Genomic DNA, 13,373 nt, shown 5'->3' on the forward strand with positions numbered 1-13,373 from the left:
GTCTGTTCCGGTACCAGAGGTGCTTGCGCCAACGGTACCGTCGATAGATGCAGCGGCTGGCTCCCTGCCTGTGAGGCCCTCGATGTCGGTGCCGCCTGCAGCATCGGCTGCCCCCCCGAGTTGACTCTCTGTCGACGTCGATGGAGGGAGCTTCATCGCCGCTGGCACGGGAGTCGACTTCTCGGCATCGCCATCGAGGACATAGCTCCTCGGCGTCGAGACGGGTTCGGCTTCGGACTGCAGTCAGAGAACTCCTGTCCGATAACAAAGGAGAGACCTCGTGGGAGACAGAGGAAGACCCTCTCACCAACCTTATTCAACTTAATGATGATACCCTTGGCCAAACTACTATCAAACCAAAACCTCAACCCATACATATATACAGACGACGTAACGATCTACATCCAATTTAAACAAGATTTAAAGGAAATTTCCAATGACATCAACCAGAGTCTACATATCATGCATTCATGGGCAGATGCATTCCAGCTGAAACTCAATGCAGAAAAAACCCAATGCCTAATACTCACCTCTCAACACAACACGAACAAATTCACAACCATCAACACACCAAAACTGAATCTCCCAATTTCGGACACCCTAAAAATTCTGGGAGTTACCATTGATCGTCACCTAACACTTGAGAATCACGTGAGAAACACAACCAAGAAGATGTTCCACTCAATGTGGAAACTAAAAAGAGTAAGACCTTTCTTCCCAAGGGCCGTCTTCCGTACAACGCGCAGCGACGTCAGACTCCGAACCTGGATAGCAGCTCTTTGAATGAACAGCACGCCACGGAGGACGAAGAAGAACAGAAGACCCCGCCAGCTGAAGGAATATTTTTAAAGGCAGCAGGAAGCGGACGTCGGCTGGCGGGGGGTTGGGGTCCCCCGCCAGCAAAGGTAGGGAGGGTCCAGGGTGAAATCTGCGGGGGCCCAGACCCCTGTGGCCCCACGCAGATACGCCCCTGATTCCAGCCTTCTTGGGTGAGCCTATCTAGTCCATTATAGTCCATTATATGGGCTGAAGCCAGTAGGCGGAGGTTGCTGGCATTAGAAATAATGGATTGCTTATGAGTGGTCTATCTGTAAAAAGTCTAAACCTGTTCCAGTTAGATAGGCATTGCCTTAAAAGGTGGAGGACAAAATATATTTATTTATTTCTTTTTTTACTTATTTGATAGCATTTTAATTTATTTGAAAGCTTCTCATATGTAGATATAAATATCATGAAATAAAAATTGAATATCATTCTGTTCACGCTTTCCAAAAATACTAGGACTAGGGGGCATGTGATGAAACTACAGTGTAGTAAATTTAAAACAAATCGGAGAAACTTTTTCTTCACCCAACGTGTAATTAAACTCTGGAATTCGTTGCCGGAGAAAGTGGTGAAGGCGGTTAGCTTAGCAGAGTTTAAAAAGGGGTTGGACGGTTTCCTAAAGGACAAGTCCATAAACCGCTACTAAATGGACTTGGAAAAATCCAAAATTCCAGGAATAACATGTATAGAATGTTTGTACGTTTGGGAAGCTTGCCAGGTGCCCTTGGCCTGGATTGGCCGCTGTCGTGGACAGGATGCTGGGCTCGATGGACCCTTGGTCTTTTCCCAGTATGGCATTACTTATGTACTTATCATTAAAACAGCTTAAAATTATTGTAGCTGGTAGAAACAGCAAGTTATAAATGTTGTATTTTGTGCTCATTTTTCTACACTGTTATATACGATACAGATGGCCAAATTTCAGTGAAGGTATCCTGTTTCCTGATGGGTTCATCTTAACTGTTGTTGTAATCTGCCTTGGGAAGCCTGTACCAGCTGCTTTATGGAGCTGCTTTATGGAGCAGCTGGTATAGGAGCCGACAAGAGAAGGAAAAATTCTAGACCTAGTCCTTAGTGGAGCGCATGATCTGGTGTGGAAGGTAAAGGTAATGGTGATGGGGGCCGCTTGATAAAAGTGATCATAATACGATCATATTTGATATTAGCTTTGGAGTAAGTATACACAGGAAATCCAATATGTTAGCTTTTAACTTTCAAAAAGGAAACTATGATAAAACGAGAAGCACGGTGTTATGATTCTACTGAGACAGGCAGGGGAATGACTGGGACTCGCTTCTGATTGGCCTGTCAGGGATTGAGCTGACGTCTGAAGCAGCAGATGTCAGAAGTCAGACCTTATTTAAACTTACCTGTCCCTACAGTGGACGCTCTAGCATTAATTTCTGTCAGCTAAGCTCTGGTTCTCTTACTCTGTCTGTGCTCGTGGCACAGCGTGTATTTTGAGGAGTTTCGCTTGTTCTCCTTTTGTTTGTGGTCTCCATCTGTGTGTGTATGTATGTGTGTGCTGGTTGTAACCAGTGTGTCCTTGATTGCTTCTCTGCAGTGCAGCTGGCTCTGTCTTCTGCCTCGTTTCTCCCTGCCTCTGTTAGGCAGCCTTTCTGTCCGTGGTAAGCTCGTTCCTGCTTTGTTTAAGTTTCCCTTTCCTCAGTGTTAACCCTTTATGTGCAGAGCTTGATATTTGCCTTCTGTGAGTCCTGCTTCTGTTAGGCAGCCTCATTCCTGCTTTATTTGTTTAAGTTTCCCTTTACTCAGTGTTAACCCTTTATGTGCAGTTCTTGGTATTTGCCTTCGGTGAGCTCTGCCTCTGTTAGGCAGCCTCATTCCTGCTTTATTTGTTTAAGTTTCCCTTTACTCAGTGTTAACCCTTTATGTGCAGTTCTTGGTATTTGCCTTCGGTGAGCTCTGCCTCTGTTAGGCAGCCTTTCTCTGGTATCTGCCTTATCCCTTTCTGTACTCTTATGTGCTTGCTTCTTTCCTGTCCTTATTTGAAAGCAGCCTTTTCCTTCTGTCTGTTTTTCCCTGTTTAGCCATTCCTGTGGAGATTCGCTCTTGTAGATTCCCTGTCTATAGTGTCCCATTCTGTCCCCGGCTTTCCCTTTTTCCCTGTGGGCTTTGCCCTCCGCTATCCTGAGTTTCTGTGTAGCCTTTGTATTCTCTCCCTCTGGTCGTAGTCTGTATCCGTCAATTTTGTCTGTCACCCTTCCTTTTGTGTCACTGGCTGGTGCTGTGTGCGTTGCTTGAGCTCCAGTCCCTTCGAGGACCCCTCGTTGTACTTTTCCTTTCCCTAGTGTATGATTCAGTTCCAGTTCGGCCGTGAGGCCCATACGTTTGGACTCTGTATGAGTGGGTTCCGGATCAGCCTTGCCTGAGTGGTCTATCTCCCTTTTCTGGTGGTACTTGTTGATTGTCCTGAGTGTGTGGGGCTTTGTGGCCCATAGTATTGCTTAGCGCCTGTTTGGTCTATCCTAGTCCTTGGCCAAGGTCCTTCCTAAGCCTCGGCCTAGGCACAAGGGCTCACGATCAGATTAACACACAGTGAAAAAAAAAAAACTTAGAGGCGCAGCTGCGAGGGTCAAAAATTTACATCAGCTGTGGATGCTGTTCAAAAATACCATCCTAGAAGCCCAGGCCAAATATATTCAGTGTATTAAAAAAGGAGGAAGGAAGACCAAACAACAGCCGGCATGGTTAACAAGTGAGGTTAAGGAAGCTATTAGAGCTAAAAGAAAATCCTTCAGAAAATGGAAGAAGGAACCGACTGAAAATAATAAGAAACAGCATAAGGAACGTCAAGCCAAACACAAAGCACTGATAAGGAAGGCAAAGAGGGACTTTGAAAAAAAGATTGCGTTGGAGGCAAAAACACATAATAAATTTTTTAAATGTATATTAAAAGCAAGAAGTCGGCAAAAGAATCGGCTGGACCGCTAGATGACCGATGGTTAAAAGGGGCAATCAGGGAAGACAAAGCCATAGCGGAGAGATTAAATTAATTCTTTGATTAGGTCTTCACCGAGGAAGATTTGGGAGTGATACCAGTGCCAGAAATGGTATTTGAAGCTGACGAGCCAGAGAAACTGAATGAAATCTCTATAAACCTGGAGGATGTAATGGGGCAATTTAACAAATTGAAGAGTAGCAAATCTCCTGGACCAGATGGTATTCCTCCAAGAGTACTGATAGAATTGAAAAATTAACTTGCAGAACTATTGTTAGTAATATGTAATTTATCTTTAAAATTGAGCAGGTACTGGAAGATTGGAGGGTGGCCAATGTAACACCGATTTTAAAAAAAAGTTTATATTTATTTATTTATTGCATTTGTATCCCACATTTTCCCACCTCTTTGCAGGCTCAATGTGGCTTACAATACATCATGAATGATGGACATATATTAGAAAATAGACATTTAGTAATACAGAGGATCTTGGGTAACATGATAATGATAAAACATTATAGTAGTATAACAAGCACTATTATAAGACAGTTCTGAATATATGTGGAGGAGTTGTGTATATTCACATTGGTTGATCTTTGTGGTATGCCTTGTTAAAGAGCTGGGTCTTCAGTAGTTTGCAGAAGTTCATTAATTCGTAAATTGTTTTTATGTTGCGCGGCAGCGCATTCCATAACTGTGTGCTCAAGTAAGTAAAGTTTGACGCGTGCATTAGTTTGTATTTTAGACCTTTGCAGTTAGGGAAGTGTAGATTCAGGAATGTGCGGGATGATCTTTTGACATTCCTGGGTCTATCAGGTCTGACATGTAGGCTGGTGCATCTCCGTGTATGATTTTGTGAACTAGGGAGCATATTTTGAACGTGATGTGTTCTTTAAGTGGGTTCCAGAGGAGATCCAGGAAATTATAGACCAGTGAGCCTGACATCGGTGCTGGGCAAAATGGTAGAGACTATTATAAAGAACAAAATTACAGAGCATATTCAAAAGCATGGATTAATGAGACAAAGCCAACATGGATTTAGTGAAGGGAAATCTTGCCTTACCAATCTACTACATTTCTTTGAAGGGGTGAACAAACACGTGGCTAAAGGTAAGCCAGCTGATATTGTGTATCTGGATTTTCAAAAGGCATTTGACAAAGTACCTCATGAAAGACTCCAAAGGAAATTGGAGAGTCATGGGATAGGAGGTAGTGTCCTATTGTGGATTAAAAATTGGTTAACTACTACTACTACTTATCATTTCTATAGCGCTACTAGACGTACGCAGTACTGTACAATTGAACATGAAGAGACAGTCCCTGCTCGACAATTTGGACAGACAAACAGAACAAACAAGAGATAAGGGAATATTAAAGTATAGATGGAGAAAAGAAGAGGTCCCAGGACAGATCCCTGAGGTACACCAACTGACATTGGGATAGAAGTAGAGGAGGATCCACTAGAGTATACACTAAAGGTACACTGAGAGAGATAAGAAGAAAACCGGGAAAGAACAGAGCCCTGAAATCCAAGTGAGGACAGCGTATCAAGGAGTAGGCTATGATCAACAGTGTCAAAAGCAGCAGATAGATCGAGAAGGATGAGGATAGAATACAGACCGTTGGATCCGGCCAGGAACAGATCATTGGAGCAAGCGCTGTTTCAGTTGAATGAAGGGGGTGAAAGCCAGATTGAAGTGGTTCAAGAATAGCTTGAGATGAAAGAAAGTCGAGGCAGCGACAGTGGACAGCACATTCTAGTATCTTGTATAAAAAAGGGAGGAGGGAGATGGGGCGATAGTTGGAAGGACCGGTAGGGTCCAATGAAGGTTTTTTAAGGAGTGGTGTGACTACGGCATGTTTGAAGGCATCAGGAACAGTCGCAGTGGAAAGTGAAAGATTGAGGATATGACAGATAAAAGGGATGACAGTAGGAGAGATAGTGTTAAATAGATGGGTGGGAATAGGATCAGAGGAACAGGTAGTTAGTTTCGAGGAGGAAAGAAGATGTGTAGTTTCCTTTTCAGTGATTTCAGAAAAGGAAGAAAATGAGGCAGGGGTTGGAGGGTTGAGAGAATGAACTAAGGGAAGGAGAGGTGGAGGTGACCTTGAGAATTCAAGCTTAATCTTGTGAACCTTATCATGAAAGTACTCAGCCAGAGTCTGGGGAGAAAGTGAAGGGGGATTTGGAGGTGAAGGCACTTTGAGGAGAGAGTTCAATGTGGCAAAGAGACGTCGAGGGTTTGAGCCAAGAGAATTTGTCAATTGGATGTAATAGTCCTGTTTGGCAAGTAAAAGAGCAGACTGGAAAGAGGTCAGCAAGAATTTGAAATGTATGAAGTCAGCATGGGCACGGGATTTCAGCCAACGGCGTTCGGCAGAGCGGGCACAGGAACGTAGGTAGTTGATTCTAGAGGTCAGCCAAGGCTGGGGCTTGGTATGTTTTACAGAACGGGGAATGGGAGGAGCAAGAGTATCCAGAGCAAAGGAGAGAATAGTATTATAGGAAGAGGCAGCCTCATTGACAAACTTGGATAACATAGTGGTAGAGAAGAGATTTGAAACATTGGAGGACAGAGTAGAAGGGTCAATAGCCTGGAGATTCCTAAATGTATTGGTTAAGATTGAGCGGGACTGGGGAGGAGGGTGTTTAAGTGTGAAAGTTATCAGATGATGGAAAGAGAGGGGAAGAGTTGAAGCACAGAAACTGGAGAGTGAGCAGTTTGAGAAGAGGATAAGATCAAGACAGTGGCCATTCTGGTGAGTGGGGGCAGTGGAGCACAGTTGAAGATTGAAAGAGGATGTTAAAGCAAGAAACTGAGAAGCATAAGAGTCAGAGGGATCATTAGCATGAATGTTAAAATCCCCAAGAATGAGGGAAGGAGATGAAGGTTCAAGAAAGAAGGAAAGCCAGGCATCAAAGTCAGTGAGAAAGGAAGAAAGGGAGTTATCAGGGGGTCGATAAATTACTGCTACTCGGAGAGGCAGAGGAGCAAATAGACGGATGGAGTGGACTTCGAAGGTAGAAAAACAGTGAGACTGAGGTGGAAAAAGAGGTTGAAATCTACTAGAGGGTGAAAGTAGTAGCCTAGCCTGACACCACCTCCGTGGCCAACTGGGCGAGGAGTATGGAAGAAAAGACAACCTCCATAGCATAGGGCCGCGACTGAAGCAGAGTCTTCAGGGTAAAGCCATGTTTCAGTTAGGGCAAGCAGATGGAGAGTACGAGAGATAAAGAGGTCATGGATGTAGGAAAGTTTGTTACAGACAGAACGGGCATTCCACAGAGCACAAGAGAAAGGCAGGGAAGAAGTGGGGAGGAGAGGAACAGAAATTAGATTGGAGATATAGGATTAGAGCTGATGTGGAGGACCAGGATTGGGATTAATGTCCCCAGTGAGGAGAAGGAGCAAGAGAGTATAGAGAAGAGTAGGAGAGGTATGACGACAGCGATGGAGGCGAGATATACTCAGACAGAAAGGAGATGGTTAAAAGATAGAAAACAGATAATAGGGTTTAATGGTCAGTATTCTCAATGGAGAAGGGTATATAGTAGGGTTCCCCAGGGGGTCTGTGCTGGTACCGCTGCTTTTTAACATATTTATAAATGATCTAGAGATGGGAGTAACTAGTGAGGTAATTAAAGTTGCTGACGACACAAAGTTATTCAAAGTTGTTAAATCATGAGAGGATTGTGAAAAATTGCAAGAGGACCTTACAAGACTGGGAGACTTGGCATCTAAATGGCAGATGACGTTTAATGTGAGCAAGTGCAAAGTGATGCATGTGGGAAAGAGGAACACGAATTATAGATTGTAATGCAAGGTTTCACATTAGGAGTCACTGACCAAGAAAGGGATCTAGGTGTCTTCGTTGATGATATGTTGAAACCCTCTGCTCAGTGTGCTGCAGTGTCTAAGAAAGCAAATAGGTATTATTAGGAAAGGAATGGAAAACAAAAACAAGGATGTTATAATGCCCTTGTATCGCTCCATGGTGCAACTGCACCTCGAATATTGTGTTCAATTCTGGTCACCGCATCTCAAAAAAAAATATAGAGGGGCATAATCGAAGGGGATGCCCAAGTTTTGCTGAGGACGTCCTCGCAAAACGTCCCGGTGGAGGGTCGGGGAAACCCGTATTATCGAAGCAGGATGGACGTCCGTCTTTCGTTTCGATAATATGGTCGGGGATGCCCAAATCTTGAAATTTAGGTTGTCCCTAGACTTGGTCGTTTCTGATTTTCAGCGATAATGGAAGCTAAGGACGCCTATCTCAGAAACGACCAAATGCAAGCCCTTTGGTCGTGGGCGGAGACAGCATTCATGGTGCACTGGTCCCCCTGACATGCCAAGACACCAACTGGGCACCCTAGGGGGCACTGCAGTGGACTTCAGAAATTGCTCACAGGTACATAGCTCCCTTACCTTGTGTGCTGAACCCCCCCAACCCCCCCCCCAAAACCCACTACCCACCACTGTACACCACTACCATAGCCCTTTCGGGTGAAGAGGGGGAACCTAGATGTGGGTACAGTGGGTTTCTGGTGGGTTTTGGAGGGCTCACGTTTACCACCACAAGTGTAACAGGTAGGGGGGAGATGGTCCTGGGTCCGCCTGCCTGACGTGCACTGCACCCACTAAAACTGCTCCAGGGGCCTGCATACTGCTGTGATGGAGCTGGGTATGACATTTGAGGCTGGCACAAAAGATTTTTAAAGATGTTTTTTTGGGGGGTGGGAGTAAGGGGAAGTGATCCCCGATTCTCTCCGGTGGTCATCTGGTCAGTTCAGGCACCTTTTTGTGGCTTGGTTGTAAGAAAAACAGGACCAGGTAAATTTGTTCAAGTGCTCGTCAGGGATGCCCTTTGTTTTCCATTATGGGTCGAGGACGCCCATGTGTTAGGCACGCCCAAGTCCTGCCTTCGACATGCCCTCGTGAACTTTGGTCGTCCCTGCGACGGAGTGCAGTTGGGAACACCCAAAATCGGCTTTTGATTATGCCGATTTGGGCGACCCTGTGAGGACGCCCATCTTCCGGTTTGTGTCGAAAGATGGGTGTCCTCTTTCGAAAATAAGCCTGATAGTGTAATTAGAAAAGGTACAGAGAAGGGCAAAGAAAATGATAAAGGGGATGGGATGACTTCCCTATGAGGAAAGGCTGAAGCGGCTAGTGCTCTTCAACTTGGAGAAAAGACGGCTGAGGGGAGATATGATAGAGGTCTATAAAATAATGAGTTGAGTGGAACGGGTAGACATGAAACGTCTGTTTACTCTTTTCAAAAGTACTAGGACTAGGGGGCATGGAATGAAGCTACAAAACAAATCATAGAAAATTTTTCTTCACTCAACGTGTAATTAAACTCTGGAATTCGTTGCCAGAGAATGTGATAAAAGCAGCTAGCAAAGCAGAGCTTTAAAAAGGTCTGAACGGCTTCCTAAAAGAAAAGTCCATAGACTATAATTAAAATCCACTGCTTATTTCTGGAATAAGCAGCATAAAATGTATTGTACTTTTTGGGGATCTTGCCAGGTATTTGTGACCTGGATTGGCCACTATTGGAAACAGGATGCTGGGCTTGATGGACCTTTGGTTTGTCCCAGTATGGCAATACTTATGTACTTATGTAAAGAAGGAATATATTGAAATTAAATGGAAGTAAAATTAAACTCTCCATTTATTGGGGCACATGGAATCACATCTGTTATATAGATGTTTACATTTTAGATACACAAATGGATTATTCTATTTTTTGCATGTTTCAGGGAGAAGTGGTTTTATAAGTGAAAATAAAAATAAATATTTTGTTTCATGGAGATCTCTTTTGTTTAAACATAACTAAATGGGCTATAAGCTCCTAATGCAATCCATTGGTTGTCTTATATTTTGTTCTTGTGATGACATACTGTGCCAAAACTGAAACATTTTATTTCTTCTATTTGGTCGCTAATAAAAGGAGCTCATTGTGAACACTATCCACCCCAAAAGGTTGTTTTCTGGCTGTATATGAGGAATTGTGATATTGAATAAATAATTTTGTGTTTGTGTGCATAGTCATGCATCCAAAGGTTATATAATCCTTTCAAGATAGCCAGTTAATCATTTAACGTATTAGTGGAACAAAATCACAAAAGCATGGTATGGTCGCATTTTCAATATGATAATACTAGGGCCATGTTCTGGCCTGGTTTTACAGCCTGCCTCACTGACACAGACTACTCAGTAATTACTGTGGATTCTTTTGGATTTGTATTAGGTAAATGAGACTTTTATTAGAGGTTCTATAATATACAATGATTAAGCTATATAACTGAAAACAAACAATACCAATCTGTAGTACAATCTAAGAAACAATCATTACATCACTGGTCCCTACATCCAGGCAATTGTAGGAGTTTCTAGACCAGGAAAAGAAGCAATAATACACTATAATATACATCCATCCATCCATCACTGATCATTACATCAACCAGGCTCTTATCATCAGCTGGGGGTGGGGGGCCTGTTCACAGCGAAAGCCAGGAGTTTCTTTGACCAGGAAATATGGTTCTCTGCACAGTACGTATGTTACTCACAGACAAACTCCCTTTTTTATTAGGCTTAGAACTCACATTCAGAACTAGGAAAATTACAGAATGCTTGAGAATTTCTCTATTTAGGTAAACAAGCCATACCGTGAGAATGTGGTCACATGTTTCTCAGTCCAGGTGGCCAGTCTGAACTTGAAACAGGCTCCACCTCTCCCTTCACATACCAAATTAATAAGAGCTGTGTCTTATCTTTCACACAAACAGAATTACTTCTAATCAAAAAAACAGACCCCGAGTGCACTTGTCGGTCAAGGCAGAGTTGAAAAACAATCTTTAAAATTCACTTTTATTACAGGTCCAGCTAAGGAACAGGTTATTCTTAGTCTTCAGTGGACCAAACTTGCTTTCATTGTGCCATCACCATCCAGCTGGATAGGCACTGTCTTAAAAGGTAGACGATAAAGGAATTTTTTTCTTATATTTTGTCCCAAATTACCCGAAGCAAACTCGGGTTAATACAGTGAGACAGTATAATAGAATTCAGTTATATCATAGGAGCAAGTACATGGATATGTCTGAAACATTTAACAAAGATTAGATTACCATATATATCCAGCTGGGCATTTAAAAGTCTGGCCTTTAATGATGCCGCATATTCAGAAATCATAGCCATAAATATAGACAGTTATTCAAATACTAGTAAAAAAGGCCCATTTCTGAGTCTGACACAAATGAAACGGGCGCTAGCAAGGTTTTCCTCAGTGTGTATGTTTGAGAGAGAGAGAGAGAGAGAGAGAGTGAGAGTGAGTGTGTGTGAGAGATGGAGTGTGTGTGTCAGAGAGAATGAGAGAGAGACAGAGACAGCATGTGTGTGTGTGTTTGTGTGAGAGAGAGAGTGTGTGACAGAGTGTCTGTGTGTGAGACTGTGTGTGTGTGAGACAGAGAGATAGAGTGTGATAGACAGGGAGTGTGTCAGTGTATGTGAGAGACAGTGAGTGAGTGTAAGCCCCCACCCCCCTCTCGCAGGGCCCCCCTCCCCACCTCTTTGGTCTCAGGACCCCCTGCCCACCTCCCTTTCCCCTGCCCCCCCTCCAGCCATCCATGTCCAGCGACCCTCCTCTCCCCCTGCAGCTACCCATTTCCAGTGACCCTTCTCCCCCCCCCCCCATGTCCAGCAACCCTCCCCTTTCCCCCGGCACATCAAACCCCCTCTCCACCCGCAGCTGCAAGTGGTAACGCTGACCGGCCGCTGCTGCTTCTCCTATTGAGCAGCAGCGGCCGCTTCAAAAAGAAAAGAAGCGATAAATGTTTTTAAACCCAGCCCAAACCATTCGGAAATGCCCGAGTCTTAAAACGCAGTCTCTGCATCCGCTCCTCCTCTCGCCTCCATGTCACTGCCCCTGGAGGAAGACCCCACCCGGAGGAGCGCAGTGACGTGACAGGCGAGAGGAGGAGTGGCTGCAGAGACTGCGTTTTAAGACTCGGGCATTTGCGAATAATTTGGGCTGTGTTTAAAAACATTTTTCGCTTCTTTTCTTTTTGTAGCGGGCGCTGCTACTCAATAGGAGAAGCAGCAGGGGCCGGACAGCGTTACTACTGGCATCTGCGGGTGGCGAGGGGGTTTGATGCGCTGGGGGGTGTTGATGTGCTTCGGGTGGGGGAAGGGGGTGTTTGATGTGCTTCGGGGGGGGAGGGGGTGTTTGATGTGCCGGGGATGGCTTGGGTGATGCGCCGAGGGGGGGGGGGTTTCTGTGGTGCCGCGCTTGGAGGAGTAGGGAAACACGTTGGTTGGTTGCCTGCCTTGCCTCTCACTGTTCCGCCCTCAACGTCATCACGTTTTCACGCGAGGGCGGGAAAGAGAGAGATGGTGACAGACTGACAAACCTTACGAACCCTTCACTTCAGTGAAGCCACGGAGTCAGCTTCAGAACATTGGCGGTGGAAATTATTATAGTAGATTATCATATGCATACACCAGAGAACAGGCATCCTTACACACATTGCAAAAGTAAACAAAAACTTCTACAGAGTACATCCAAATTTTATTTTTCATTTTCTCATTTCCATCTTCCAAAATTCTGGACAGTAGATGTACAGATCAGCAGGACCCAAAGCAGTCCAAAACAAGTAAGGTAAAAAAAAAAAAAAAAAGCCAAAAACAAACCAAAAACACAGTTTATACTTAATTGTTCAACCACCCTTGGGATTTACCTTTGGGTTTTTAAAACGCAAAACTATGTGCACATAAGGGTTAGCTAAACAAATTTAAAAAGTTTACAGCAAATGCCCTTAAATGTAATACTTGGTATCAATAATGAAACAGTAATGGAATATTTACATAGCAAGCAGCCTGAGCCAACAGAGTTTTTTTCCACTGAACATAGTTAACTTTGTATTAACTTTTTGGATAATAGTGTGCTGGACTGGACAATGTTGGCACATTTAGACAGCCTCTGGACAGAGCTTCTACATGAAGAAAGCACCTACCTCATTATTCAGTACATATTTGTGAAATAGTATTAATAAAAAATTTTAAAAAACATCCTGCATTTTTATAATATACCACTGCATTTCACAAAACAAAAAAGGAGCAAGTTCCCACATATGGCGCATGCATCTACTGGGATAGTATCAGTAGGCAAGTATACAAATACATTTATGTTAATTGTTTACACTTCTTTGAACCCGATGTATATCAGGTTTAATCTCGCTGACAGGGTTCATGAATCAGTTCGGGTAGTATTAGTAAGTAACATTTTAGATATAAACATACTTTTTTGTCGATTTCTATTAACGAATTTAGCTACAAATTGTGTTTTAATAACGCATTACAAGTTCCTCTTTTATATACATGTACATATTTTTTACATTTATTCAACTGGGGTGTCACCCTTACAGAAAACGTTTATTATAAAATTCTTCAACTTGCAATGCCTCCATTTTTTACATATATATTTTTAAGCTTTTTATCTCCTGCTAACATTTTTTGAATATCACTCCTTGAAAATAGGTAGATCTTAAAACGTTTCAGACGTTTATCTTTGCGGATGCCGATCCTTG

Source organism: Microcaecilia unicolor, chromosome 4 (genome assembly GCF_901765095.1).
Source record: "Microcaecilia unicolor chromosome 4, aMicUni1.1, whole genome shotgun sequence".
Taxonomy (NCBI): domain Eukaryota; kingdom Metazoa; phylum Chordata; class Amphibia; order Gymnophiona; family Siphonopidae; genus Microcaecilia; species Microcaecilia unicolor.